General features: G+C 42.8%; 1 protein-coding gene across 3 annotated transcripts in view; it reads right to left on the bottom strand.

Moving 5' to 3' along the window:
- The window catches only part of WASF3 (WASP family member 3), a 92593-nt gene that overhangs the window by 46594 nt on the left and 31934 nt on the right, over positions 1 to 14065 (bottom strand). For all 3 annotated transcript variants that reach the window (XM_081214711.1, XM_081214713.1, XM_081214712.1), the window contains exon 2: positions 11430 to 11524. The gene's annotated coding sequence lies outside the window, so the exon portion shown is untranslated. The remainder of the gene's footprint in view (positions 1 to 11429; positions 11525 to 14065) is intronic.

The following is a 14065-nucleotide window of genomic DNA, read 5'->3' as shown; positions in this document are numbered from 1 at the left end:
GACATGCTTTGTCTGACTTTAACTCCCTTAAATTTGCTGAGATTTGTTTTATGGCCCAGAAACGCACGACTGTGATCATTCCCCAGTTTATATTGCGATTGTAGAAAGGGTTGATTGGATGCAGAGTGTTAACTTAAAGAAACTGCACTAAGTCCTTATTACATATTTAATACTATATTACTGATGGCCCTGGTTGAGTGTACAAAACTGACAAAACTGTGATGCATTTCTGTCTCCACCCTGCAGCCATAAGGACTTCCTGAGTCTGGAGAACACGCACAGCTCAGAGAACCTGACAGCGTTAATGATCCTTTCTTTTCTGCTCCGGGTGTGCTGGTAACCTCTGCTCTGACGGCCACATGCCTGGCAGTTACAGCGCAGCACGTAGCAGAGGAAATTACAGGCCCAGACTCTCCTGCACACAGCAGACTACACGTGTGCCTACTGCACATGTCCGGATTTTTAATCACACTGACTTGTATGTAGGAGCTGTGTCCTCAGAAAAAACGTGATCCCAGCACATGTGGCCCCATCCCTGCGCCCGCACAGAGCCGGGCCTCTGATGCCCACCATGCTTCCCGCTGCGCCCCTCTGACTGTGAGGGGCAAGCACCGTGTCTGCTCCTCCCTGGCTTTACGGGACCCCGCTTGCCTGCCGACGTTCCCCGGAAGATACCCCCAAGGCCGTCACATTCCCGCAGCCAGAGGAAGAGCCTGGGCTTCCTCCACGCCCACCCTGTTCTGTGATCTTCTAGAACGACACTGCCTCACCTCTTTTACGTAAGCTTCAGGGGAAAGTCGTGATGAAGTCGGGGGGCGAAGTGGGGGAAAAGACTGCATAAGTGTAACAGTCGTGTTTCACTGGGATAAATGTCTAGGCTTTGTTACTGGAACACGGTCTGTAGGCTTCTGCGTGATGAGGGACAGAAAGGCACAGAGGAACTGGAGGACGTGGGCTCCAGGCCCAGCTCTGCCACTGGCTCTGCGTGACCCCGTGCAGGTTTCTTAACCAAGGTGGGCCTCAGTTTCCTCCTCCGAAAAAACAGATTTGCGCTCACAGGGCCCCCAAGCTCTGGTGTGCTTTCCTTCCTTCCAGTTAGATATTCAGCTGGCTTCCAGAAATATCCATATTGGATTCGCCTGTGCTCCAAACACCTCGTGGATTTTTATTATACTTTAGCCAACGGAAACACAAAGAATAAACATCAAAAATAAGACAGGGCTTCCCTGGTGGCGCAGTGGTTGAGAGTCCGCCTGCCGATGCAGGGGACACGGGTTTGTGCCCCGGCCCGGGAAGATCCCACATGCCGCGGAGCGGCTGGGCCCGTGAGCCATGGCCGCTGGGCCTGCGCATCTGGAGCCTGTGCTCCGCAACGGGAGAGGCCACAACAGTGAGGGGCCCGCGTACCGCAAAAAAAAAAAAAAAAAAAAAGACAAAATCCCTTTCCTCGAGGAGTAATGGTTCAGTGAGAGAGGCAGGCATATCAATAAAGTTACAATCCAGGGTGACAAGCACTAGTTTAAGGTATTTCTCATACCTGGGAAATTAAAACACAACTGGAAAGACTTCACTGGGGGGTGGGGAGCTCACACCGCTTCACCGGCCCTGCAGCGCAGGCTCGGTGCACGGAGGCTACTCTGGAAACATCAGGTGGTGGAGGAATGCAGTTCGTTCCCAAGGGTTGGAAAGTATCATCTCGGTTTTGCTCAACAGCCTCAACAAGTAAATAATAAGTACCCCAGGGGAAAAAAGCAGATTTATGTCTATGGAATAACATAGTGATATGAAACCCCTGTCAAGTGCTTATTTTTGGAGGACGCTCAGAGATAAGAAATGGTCGCTTGTCTTTTATGGGCTACAAAACATCCCCTGGACATTTTTTCAGGTGGACGCTAACATCTGGTTCTAACTGAAAAGGCAGAGAGTAGAGGTTGAGGCTGAGCTTCCTCTGCACCAGCGTGTTCACCACTGGCTCCTGTCTTGTCGTCTGTCTGCTGTCGAAAGAAACCTCAAGGCCAGAAAAAGTGAAGAAAATAACCTACCACGAGTGGGATATGGAGAAGCAAGTGGTGAACAGCATCCAGTAAGTGAAGAACAATCCATGGTCTCTGCCCCGCCCTCCTCTCCTGGGCATCACGGGGGTGGCCATGGGGCTCAAGGAAGCTTCTCTTCTAGAACCTTCCACCAGTTATCTGGGTATCTATATTTAAATTGACTTTTAAGCTCTGTTATGTCCTTCTTTAGTTTGGATTGTTTTTTTTTTTAATTTAAAGTGATGAAACAATTATTTTTAAGGCAGAACAAGAAAATTTTTAAACAAAATTTTCTCTGCCATTTGGCCACTACCCTCCCCCTTTAGTGTGCACTTTGCATCTGTATCACACATTATATTAACTGGATCCCCTTAAAGACACAGGAATGCCTGCTCACCCAAAAAAAGCAACTTCCTACTGGTGCCAGTGAGGCAATGGCTTAGGAATAACATTCCTTTCTCAATCCTGCAAGGGGTCACCATGACCCACTACTTGCCTTGTTGGGCTCACAAACTGTCAATATGTTCCTTTGATGTATGACTCTTTGTCTCAAAAACTTATATAACGTGTGCTTTGACCTCCAATGAGCAGAGTCTTCAGAGATTTCTAAAAGACTGCCTCCTGGGTTATAATCTTCAGGATGGCCTGAATAAAATTTTCTCTTTCTTTCTTAGATTGACTATTGATTAATTTTTCATCAACAAATTACTAAATTCCATTTAGATGTAAAACGCTTTAAAAATATATTCATATTTTATTTCTAAGTCATTTTATAGTGTCTTGGTATCCATATAATCAGACACTCAGTACATTTGGGACTGTAGAATATACTTTATATTTGAGCTTACACCTGTTTTCTATTTCTCTGTTGCACATAAAAGTTTATTCTGATTCATGTTACTAATCCAGGAACCTCAGAGATGCTTTTACCAGGAACTGCTTTCCTTCCCTGTTTTGACCAGCCAGACAAAACCAGCTACTTAAATAAACTTTTTTAAAGATAAATGGAACCTAGGAGATCTAGACTGTAAAATAATCCCAGTCACTCCCAAAAGCTTCATTCTAGAGTAAAGGGGGGAAAATTGCTAATCAAATGGATGAAAGCGCAAATCACTTACTGAATGAAAGTCTTACATGCAAAACATACAAAGAACTCTCAAAACTCAATAATAAAACTATCCAATTAAAAACATGAGCAAAATATATGAACAGACACTCCACAGAAGACAGACAGATGGCAAATAAGCACCTCAAGGACAATTCACAGCATCAGTCATTACCCATGAAGGAGATGCAAATTAAAACCACAAGGAGATAGCACTGCACACCTATTAGAATGGCTGAAGGCAAAACCACTGACCACACCAAACATCGATAAGAATGTAGAGAAACCGGAACTCTCTGCTGAAGGGAATGTAAAACAACCCAATCACTTTGGAAAACAGTTTGGCAGTTTCTTAAAAAGTTAAATGCACACTTATCAGAACGACCCTAGGAACCATTCCACTCCTGGGAATTTATGCAGAAGAAATAAAAGCATATGCCCAGGGACTTCCCTGGTGGTACAGTGGTTAAGACTCGGAGCTCCCAATGCAGGGGGCCTGGGTTTGATCCCTGGTCAGGGAACTAGATCCCACAGGCATGCTGCAACTAAGGAGCCCGCCTGCCACAACTAAGACCCAGCATGACCAAATAAATAAATTAATTAAAAAAGAAAAAAAAGCACATGCCCACACAAAGACCTGTACATGAATGTTCATACAGTTTGATCTGCAAAAGCCAAAAACAACCCCCAAAATAGAAATGACCCCAAAACCCATCAACAGGTGAGTGGATAAACAAACTGCACTTCTTTTTTTTTTTTTTTTTTTTTTTTTTTGCGGTACACGGTCCTCCCCCGTTGCGGAGCACAGGCTCCGGACGCGCAGGCTCAGCGGCCGTGGCTCACGGGCCCAGCCGCTCTGTGGCATGTGGGATCCTCCCAGACCGGGTCACGAATCCGTGTCCCCTGCATCGGCAGGCGGACTCTCAACCACTGCACCACCAGGGAAGCCCAACAAACTGCACTTCTTAGCAACAACATGGAATGAATTACTGATATGGGAAACAACAAGGATGAATCTCAGATGGTTATGCTGAACAAAGGCCAGACAATAAAAGAGTGCACACTGTAGGGGTCCTTCTATGTAACTATGATACTATGATTTATGATAACTAATACGTATTTGGTCTTCATCACCATTAATGGCACAGAACTCTTAAAACTCTTGGAATTTCCTAAGTGATAAGAGCTATAAAGGAGTCTTTTGACACAAACCAACCGCTTTGAACCACACCTGCGTATATTAATGAAGTGACTTCTGGACCTTCCCTAAGGATGGGGGCTGGTTGCCAGGGGAACCAACCCAGTGATTAGAAGGTTGGACTTTTCAGTCCCGCCCCCAGACCTCTGGGGAAAGGAGAGGGGCTGGAGACCAAGTTCAGTCACCCACGGCCAATGACCTAACGAATCGTGCCTGTCACGAAGCCTCCATAACCCCCCAAAAGGATGGGGTTCAAGAGCTCCTAGGCTGGTGAACCAGATGCATCCACATGGCAGAAGGGTGGTGCACCCCAAACTCATGGGGTTCGGGGCCTGCCAGACCTCACCCTCTGCATCTCATCATAGAGCTGCTCATTCACATCCTTGAAGGTCCTCGTAACAGCCTGATCATCCACCTAGTGGGTAAACTGGTTTCCTGAGTTCTGTGCACCGTCAAGCTCAGACAGGGGTCATGGGAACCTTGGATTTACAGCCAGTTGGCCAGAAGTGCAGGTAACAAAGGAAGCTGGGTGGCTTGAGCTGGGGTGGGGGGATCTTGTGGGACAGACCCTTCACCTATGGGATGGGTGCCCTCTCCACCAGATAAATGTCAGAACTGAGTTGAACTGCAAGCCACCTGGCCAGTGTCACCAAACTGCCTGCTGTGGGGACACCACACGTCTGTTGTCAGAGTGAAGAAGCAGGAGACACACAGAGGACTACTTTTCCTTTACAGTAACATTCTAGAAACGCAAACCAATCTCACGACAGAGAGCAGATCTGTGGTTGCCTGGAGATGCGGGAGGGTGACAAAGGCCGGAGGAACCTTCCATGGGCAACAGCGTGCGTGCTCACGGCTGTGTGCACAGGTCAGAACTCACCAGACTGTACCTTTCAAATATGCATCATTTACTGTTGGTCAATTACGCCTCAATAAAGCTTTAAAAACTGGATCCGTGGGGTTGGATAAGAGATAAGAGCAGAATACAAATTGGGAGATGCCTGGAAATGTATTTCCTATTTAGATTTTGACACGATGGTCAGGTAGAAAGAATTACTGTGAGCCACAGACATGGGACGAAAGACCACGACAGAAAAAAACAGAAAAAGATAAATTTAGCAACTCGTCAAGCGCCAGTTAATGGCTCGATGAATACAGCAAACAGAAATGCTAACTCACTTCCTAGGAAAAGTTTTCCTCCTACAGAGTTCCATCCTCCAAAGTGGATGTGTCCCCGCTCCACGATCAGGGAGCGGGCAGTGCAAACAGTGAGCACAGACAGCCATCCTGAAAGGGGCCTGGCCCTGGCACAGCAGCCGAACAAGCCAGACCAGCGAGCAGAACCCAAGTTCTTCAGGATCTCAATCCCGCTACACCCCAGTCCTCACCTACAAGACTGAAGCAACGCCTGCCTGCTCCCCTCCGAGGGCTCCGATGAGACCTCCGATGAGATGGTACACCAAGGCCACGAACAGCGTAAAGTGGATCCCAAACCCCAGATACTACCCCTGTGAAGGAATCAGTGCTTACCTGACACATTAAAAAACTAACTCTGTACCTCCCTTTTCCCTTTAGTTGGACAAGAAGGGGAAGAATGGTTTACCAGCACCACAGTCAGGCTTTGATCACACTGTGATGCGTAGGAAAGGCTCCTAAGCTGCTCACCCCAATATTATTATCACTGTTTATGATCCACACTAAGTGTCTGTTCCACGAATGCCCTTTTAAATAAAACTAAAATTGTTAGCTTCTTATTCAAAGTACAATAAACATATGACCTATGGACACTTTATAAAACACAACATTAAACTGAGTGAACACTGCAGTATTTTCGTAACATGAAACACATGAATAAACCCTCAGAAGCTAAAACCATCCAGAGTGCTTTAGCACTTGTGAGGGTGAACTGCTCTCAAAGAATTTTCAGGGACTCAGACTCTACCTGTATGACCTATGACCTCAAGGTTTAATTCTCAAAAGCCTCTAGTTTTTGTGTCCAATTATTTACTTGACCATAAACTGAAAGTCTTCTCAAAGATTAGGCAGCATCTCCTCTTTTTGTTAAGAAAGATGTAGCACTTATTTTTCTTTGCCCTACTCTTCTGCACCAATTACTTGAGAATAACATTCACCAAACAAATTAACGAAGAAAATCCAAAACGCATTAAAAATAAATTTAAGCTCCTAGGGGAAACAACAAACTATAAGATATAAAATTAGATCATTTACCAAGTGTGTAAAGAAAACACTACCAGCATAGCCTGAAATATCCACTTGAACCATATGGAATTACCACTTTTGTTGGTCAAAAATAGCCAAACGTTGGCAATTCATACGAATGACATCCTAAAATAAGGTCAAAATAGCAGTAAAGCTGTAGAACCTACCAACTGTTCCCTAGCAGACATGCTACAAATCTTGAGTCTGTATTTTTAGAAACCAAAAGCATCCTGATGGCAATATTTCTGGCAACTAGAAGCTGTGTTCATGAAAGATAGTTAAGATAAACTGAATGGTTATTTTAGTTAACCACTCCCAACTGTTTGCACTATGAAAGTACCAGAGAAATACTAGTAAAATGTCTAAAATTTGCAACACTTGGTTTCAAAACATCAAGCCTGGCATCCTATCAGCTTCATTCTTCTCAACATAGTCCAACAGGTGAACTGTGATCATTCGGGGTTTCTAGTTCACTTTATAGAAAATCAACCAATGGAACAAAATCATAAAGCTAACGATGGTAAACCCGTTAAAGGTGATAAATGGGAACATTTTACTTACCTAAGCATTTTACTATATACGTTATGTCATTCACACCCCACTACAACCTTATGGGCTGGCACTGCCCTCGCTTAACAGATAAAGAACTCAGGGCTCAAAAATTAACTTATCCAGGGCTTCCCTGGTGGCACAGTGGTTGGGAGTCTGCCTGCTAGTGCAGGGGACGCGGGTTCGAGCCCTGGTCTGGGAAGATCCCACATGCCGCGGTGCGGTTAGGCCCATGAGCCACAACTACTGAGCCTGCACGTCTGGAGCCTGTGCTCCACAACAAGAGAGGCTGCGATGGTGAGAGGCCCGCGCACCGCGATGAAGAGTGGCCCCCACTTGCCACAACTAGAGAGAGCCCTCGCACAGAAACGAAGACCCAACACAGCCAAAAATAGATAAATTAATAAATGCAACAGTGCTTACTAGATCATAAATTTAAAAAAAAAATTAACTTATCCAAAGTGACATGACTCATAAGTATAAGAACTTAAAACTCAAAACCAGTTCTAATGGGTGCCAAAGTCTTATGATGTTTCTGCAACTAAGACCCTCTACCAGCATCACCATCTGAGGGTCCATGGTCTCTCAGATGCTCTGAGGAATATTTTCAATGTTTTCAGCAGCTTATCAAGATTATTATCCTCCTTTTACAGATAAGGGAAAGGAGGATCACGGATTTACGTGGATTTTGCTCAAAAGCTTAATTAAGCCTCTATGTTTTTAGCATTTGAACCCAAGATCTTCCATAACTTCTAAATGTACACTCCTCCTCTGTGCCATACCAAGTACTTAGCACCAAGTGACAGGGCCGGTAACATGTAATGAAATGCACACAATTATTAAATTTGTTTAATATTTGTAAGTATTCGACTTAGGCTGAAAGACAATTTCATTGCAAGAGACTTAGAAATGATTCCAGTAAAACCACCCAGAGACACTGTCCTGTCATATAATTCTCCCAGACAACTGGGACCAGGACTCAAGATTTCCTCAGTTCCACACTGCCAACCACCATAAAAAGAAGCAAGTACTTGGAAATTACATAGCAGCAATTAAAAGGCACAATATGTGTCTTGTATTATTATACAAAACACGTCAGTATATTCTAAGAACTGTTAACTTCTCCAAAGTTAAGTGAGAGTTGTAATAGATTTAACAAATAATGTTGTTTGCCCTCACAAAGTTTTAGAGGACATCTTAATATTGTTTCAGATAGCCTTTTTCTTTAAATTAAAAAACAAAGGCTATTTAATGAAGTTTAAACCAATGCGTAACTTTTAAATACTACACGTGGCTTTCCAGTTATATTAACGGAAAGAAAATGCTGAAATAAGACTCTCACAATAGATTATTTTGACTTTTAACTTTAAACGTTAAAGAACAGTAATTTAAACCCACAAGTGATATAAATGTTGCCTTGCTTTTATGATTTTCAGATCATGACCACAGAAACCAAAATGTAGTAGATTTTATGTGCTGGCATTCAACAGCTATTCCCAACTCCTGTTCTCCCTTCTATATCACAGAGGCTGGCAGGCTAAACCAACGTTTCTCAGGCCCCTTGCTAGGGGAGTTCTAAATTTGCTTTTGCTCCTTTCCCTATCCATATGCCTTTTATTTCTTTTTCCTGCTTTATTGCACTGACTAGGACAATTCTGAATAGCAACGTTGAGTGACTATCCTTGCCTTGCTCCTAATGCTAGGCAAAAGCATTCAGTCTTTCACCAGTAATTTTAAGATCAGCTGTAGGTTCTTCATAGATAGCTTTTATCAAGTTCAGGAAGCTCCCTTCTACTCCAACTTTTTTGAGTTTCCTTCTATTCTTAGTTTTCTGAGTTTTTAATCATGACTGGATGATGAATATTGTTAAATGCTTTTTCTACATCTATTGAGTTGATCATAGGGGTTTTACAAATTCTGTTGTTTAGTTTGTTGATATTGTGAATTATTCTGCATTTCTGGAATAAATGATCCTTTGGCATGATATATTACCCTTTCTGTATAAACTGTATTTAATTTGTTAATATTTTGTGGAGAAATATCTGTTTTTTGTATCAGAGTAATACTGACCTCATAAAATAGTTTTCTGAAGGGTTTGTATATAATTGGTATTATTTCTTTCTTACTAGGTTGGCAGAATTCGCCAATGAGACCATGCGGGCCTAGAGCTTTCTTCTGGGGACAATTTTTAACTACAAATTCAATTTCTTTAATAAAGAGCTATACAAGTTACCCATTTCTCTTTTTTTTAATATTTTTTGATGCGGACCATTTTTAAAGTCTTCATTGAATTTGTTACAATATTGCTTCTGTTTTATGTCTTGGCCTTTTGGCTTGCAAGGCATATGGGATCTTAGCTCTCCAACCAGGATCAAACCCACACCCCCTACATTGGAAGGCGAAGTTCTTAACCACTGGACCGCCAGGGAAGTCCCTATCCATTTCTTCTTGAGTGAGGTTTGGTAGGTTGTATCTTTGATGGAATTTGTCCATTTATCTAAGTTATCATATGTATTAAGTGGCTCATAGTATTTCCTTATCTTCCTATTAATATCTGTAGGATCTATATTGATGGTCTCTCTTTTCTGATAATAGAAATTTTTGCCTCTTCTCTCTCTTTTTCCTAATCAGTATGACTACAGGTTTGTCACTTTTATTGATCTCATCAAAGAAACAGCTTTTGGTTTCACTGATTTTTTTCCTTTTTTTTTTTTTTCCTGTTTTTTATTTCATTGTTTTCTGCTCTTATCTTTATTATTTTCTTCCTCTGCTTGTTCTGGGTTTAATTTGCTCTTTGCCTTCTAGTTTCTTTTTTTTTAATTTATTTTATTGAAGTACAGTTGATTTACAGTGCTGTGTTAATTTCTGCTGTACAGCAAAGTGATTCAGTTATACACATATATATTCTTTTTCATATTCTTTTCCATTATGGTTTATTACAGAATATTGAATATAGTTCAATGCCTTCTAATTTCTTTTTTTTTAACATCTTTATTGGAGTATAATTGCTTTACAATGGTGTGTTGGTTTCTGCTTTATAACAAAGTGAATCAGCTATACATATACATATATCCCCATATCTCTTCCCTCTTGCGTCTCCCTCTAACCCTCCCTATCCCACCCTCTAGGTGGACAGAAAGCACTGAGCTGATAAAGTAAAAGTTTACATTATTGTTTCAAAACTTCTGTTTTCTAATATAAGCCTTTAACACTATAAATTTCCCTTTGCAGTACTGCTTTAGGAACATCCCATAAATCTTATTGTATTTTCATTTTCATTCAATTCAAGATATTTTCTAATTTCCCTTGTGACTTCCTCTTTGACCCATGGGATCTTTATAATGTGATATTTAATTTCAAAATATTTGGTGATTTCCCAAACATCTGATACTGATTTCTAGCTTAATTCTGCTGTGGTCAAAGAATTCAGACATATTCCTGGAAAATTACCTGTAACATGGAAGTATGGGAATCAACATCAATTTTTTGATAGGAAGTTACTGGAGCACCATGGCCAAGGTCAAGGGGAGGCAGGATTAGAGGTCAAGGCTCCTGGCACGCCCCCCACACAGATATCGAGAGTAATGCGCTCTCTCTCAATACCATCTCAGAACCAAGGCTTGTCATTCTCCCTCTGCCCTTAATGCAAAAAAGGACAATTCCACAAACATCACGTGACTTTTTCACTCTGTAAAGCAGGCGAGACAGACGGCAGAATTCTGTACAGAAGGAAAGTGAGGTTCCAAGCAGGACCTGCCTTCCCAGTCCACCATCCTCGTTACTCTTGAGGCATTCCTCAAAGGTAGAGAAATACAGGTCATTCAAACCCGTAAATAATTCAAAACCTCATTTGAGCCACTGTTGGAATCACCACTCCACTTCAGAGTGAGTTACAGTAACACCTGAGGAGGTTTAAGTTTTATCATCTCGGCTTCTCATACCCACTCGTCATTAACAAGATCCAAAAAAATAACGAACTGGTTAAACCTCAGGAAACAGAAAGTAAATGGGCAAGATATATAGGGAGGGAAATGAGACCCCAGTTTAATGAGTCAAAAACTGCATATCCATACTTGTTCACGTAAAAATTAATAGGAAATAAATATATCAAATTATAGTTTTTCTCTTTCAACCTCTCACTGTTGATTAGGACCAAAAGCTCTAAAATATTATCTGCTGTTAATATTTATATATTAAAATATATTGATATTTTAATATTTTGAAACACTAACATATTTTATCCTACTCCATTTCAAATTAAAATTCTAAACTATAATGTTATAGAAATTAAATGGCTTTAAGGGTAAAAGGCACACAGTCTTACCGTGTAACTGTTGACTTATGGGTTGCAGAAATGTCCCTCAGGTAGCATCACCACTTTGGCTCAGATATCAGTAGTAACAGCAATCAAAATTAAAACTAAGAAGAAAGAAAAAGAAAAGTAATTAAATACCAGCAAGCAAAATGCATTCACGTCTCCAAGAAAGTCTTAAATTCAAATTTCACATTCCAATAATTTCGTCAAGGGAGCTCTAGTCCCAGAACTAGTTCTTTTTAAGTTAGTTTAAGCAGGGAGCTAATAAGGAATGTGAATTCCGGTATAATTCCCAATCTCTATCCTGGAATAAGCTCTGAAATTAACTTTAAGGCATAGTAAATAACAGCCAAAGGGAAAAAAAACAAAAAAGCCCAGTATACCACAGGCCTATTCAACTGAACTGCTTACAAACATTTTAGGTTTGTGACCGCCCACGATTAACTGAATACAGATCATTCGCATAAGAACTCAAGTCAATAAAAATCTTGGTGATCACTTCACAAATATTTTAATAGTACAGGTGGGGATAAAACAGTAACAACGACTCAATACCTGCTGAACTGACCCTAGAAACTGTTTCCAGGATAACTGGTATTAACAGCAACCTACAGAGTTATCTGAAGATAAACACTGTTTGCAGTACCAAAAATATAGTACAGTTTCCTACCCAAATAGAGTTACCACTCACTTAGGAGAATACATTTAAGAAACACGTAGAGAACATGCATTCGTTCATTCAGCAAAACATTTCCAAGCATCTTGCGTAAGTTGGCCCGCCTTTAAACCCTGCAGACACAAAAATGACTGAGAAAACGCCTGCTCATGAAAGAACTGGGTCCTGCAAGGGTGACTGATGCACGTAGATAATTATAATACAGTAGATGCAGGAAAGAGCCGGGCAGCCCAGAAGCGGGCTGGGGTACAGCAAAAGCCTCGTGGGAGGTCAAGGAAGAGCGGGGAGGGAAAAGGCCGTGCAGGCCCTGGAAGGGAGGGGGTGTGATCTCCGTAGGGAAGGAAAGCAACCTGAAGTCTAGAAGGGACTGTCTGGCTGTGCGTGAATTGTATGTGGGCCAGTGGATAATGAGAACGTCCACAGTTAAGACGGTCACCATCCTTTTGAAAGTGTGAAAAAAAAAAATAGAAAGGTCGTTCGATAATACCACACATGTCCTCCCGGTTTGCTCAGTTAGAACTAAAAGCAGCACGTAACTTTCTCCCACTTCCTTCGGAGCGGCTGGACAGCACCTGATGATTGCGAAAGTGACTTTTTCCTGTCGTTTGCATAAGTGATCATCCGATCTCCAAATGCAGAGAAGCATCCCTGGGTTTTAGACTATCCAGGCCAAATTTCACCTGAGCCAGAGCACCTTATGTGCATGATTTTGAAAGTAACCAGCACTTTGTAACCATGCAACTAACTGTACCTAAGGGCAATCCAAATGTGTGTGTCCTGGATGACCCTCTACATTCGCAATCATGTGTTAACTCTTCCTTTGGGAAACACAGCTATGAATGTTCCCATTTGTGTGAAAGGCTATGGAAGTAGAATTCTGTTACTAGTTATCCCTTGGTGAATGCCTTACTGAGGACTAAGCAGAGTGCCGAGTCACCTAGGATCAACTTAATCTTCACAAGGCAGGACTGAAAAATGTTGCCCGCCATCAAGCTAGCAGCCACTGCAGCTGCCCTGACGGTGCGCCCTGAGGGGATTCAGGATGGAGAAAAATAGGATACTGGTCCTAGATGGTTAAGATGCACGTCTAAGGAAGAATGTCAAAGAGCCCAGACCCTTGCATCTTCCCATACATAGAAAAACACTAAAATCATTACCTTGAGATGTTTGGGTTTTGTGATTGGTAGTCATCTTTGGATGTTCCTCTACATGCCCCTCCCCCCCCACCCCCACCCCCAGCAAACACTCCTATCCTGGCTCCCTCCTCACCTCTCTGGGATACTTCCTCAGAGTATCTGACAGGCTGTCTCCTGGGCTACAGTCCTCGGTAAATTCCCAAATAAAACATAACTCGAAGCATTTAGCTTGTGTGATTTTCTTCAGTCAACACAGGTAACATCTCCATTAAAAAATGAGGAAAGGGCCTCCCTGGTGGCGCAGTGGTTGAGAGTCCGCCTGCCGATGCACGGGATACGGGTTCGTGCCCCGGTCTGGGAGGATCCCATATGCCGCGGAGCGGCTGGGCCCGTGAGCCATGGCCGCTGGGCCTGCGCATCCGGAGCCTGTGCTCCGCAACGGGAGAGGCCACAACAGTGAGAGGCCCGCATACCGCAAAAAGAAAAAAAAAAAAAAAAAAATGAGGAAATTGGGCTTCCCTGGTGGTGCAGTGGTTGAGAATCTGCCTGCTAATGCAGGGGACACGGGTTCGAGCCGTGGTCTGGGAGGATCCCACATGCCGCGGAGCAACTAAGCCCGTGAGCCACAACTACTGAGCCTGCGCGTCTGAAGCCTGTGCTCCGCAACAAGAGGCCGCGATGAAGAGTGGCCCCCGCTTGCCACAACTGGAGAAAGCCCTCGCACAGAAACAAAGACCCAACACAGCAAAAATAAATAAATAAATTTTAAAAATGAGGCAATCGAGGATGGGAAGGTGACTTGCCCAGGCCGACACAGCTTGGAAGAGGCGGAG

Source organism: Mesoplodon bidens (genome assembly GCF_964165515.1).
Source record: "Mesoplodon bidens genome assembly, chromosome: 17".
NCBI classification, from domain to species: domain Eukaryota; kingdom Metazoa; phylum Chordata; class Mammalia; order Artiodactyla; family Ziphiidae; genus Mesoplodon; species Mesoplodon bidens.
This window is presented reverse-complemented; position numbering and strand designations above follow the sequence as displayed.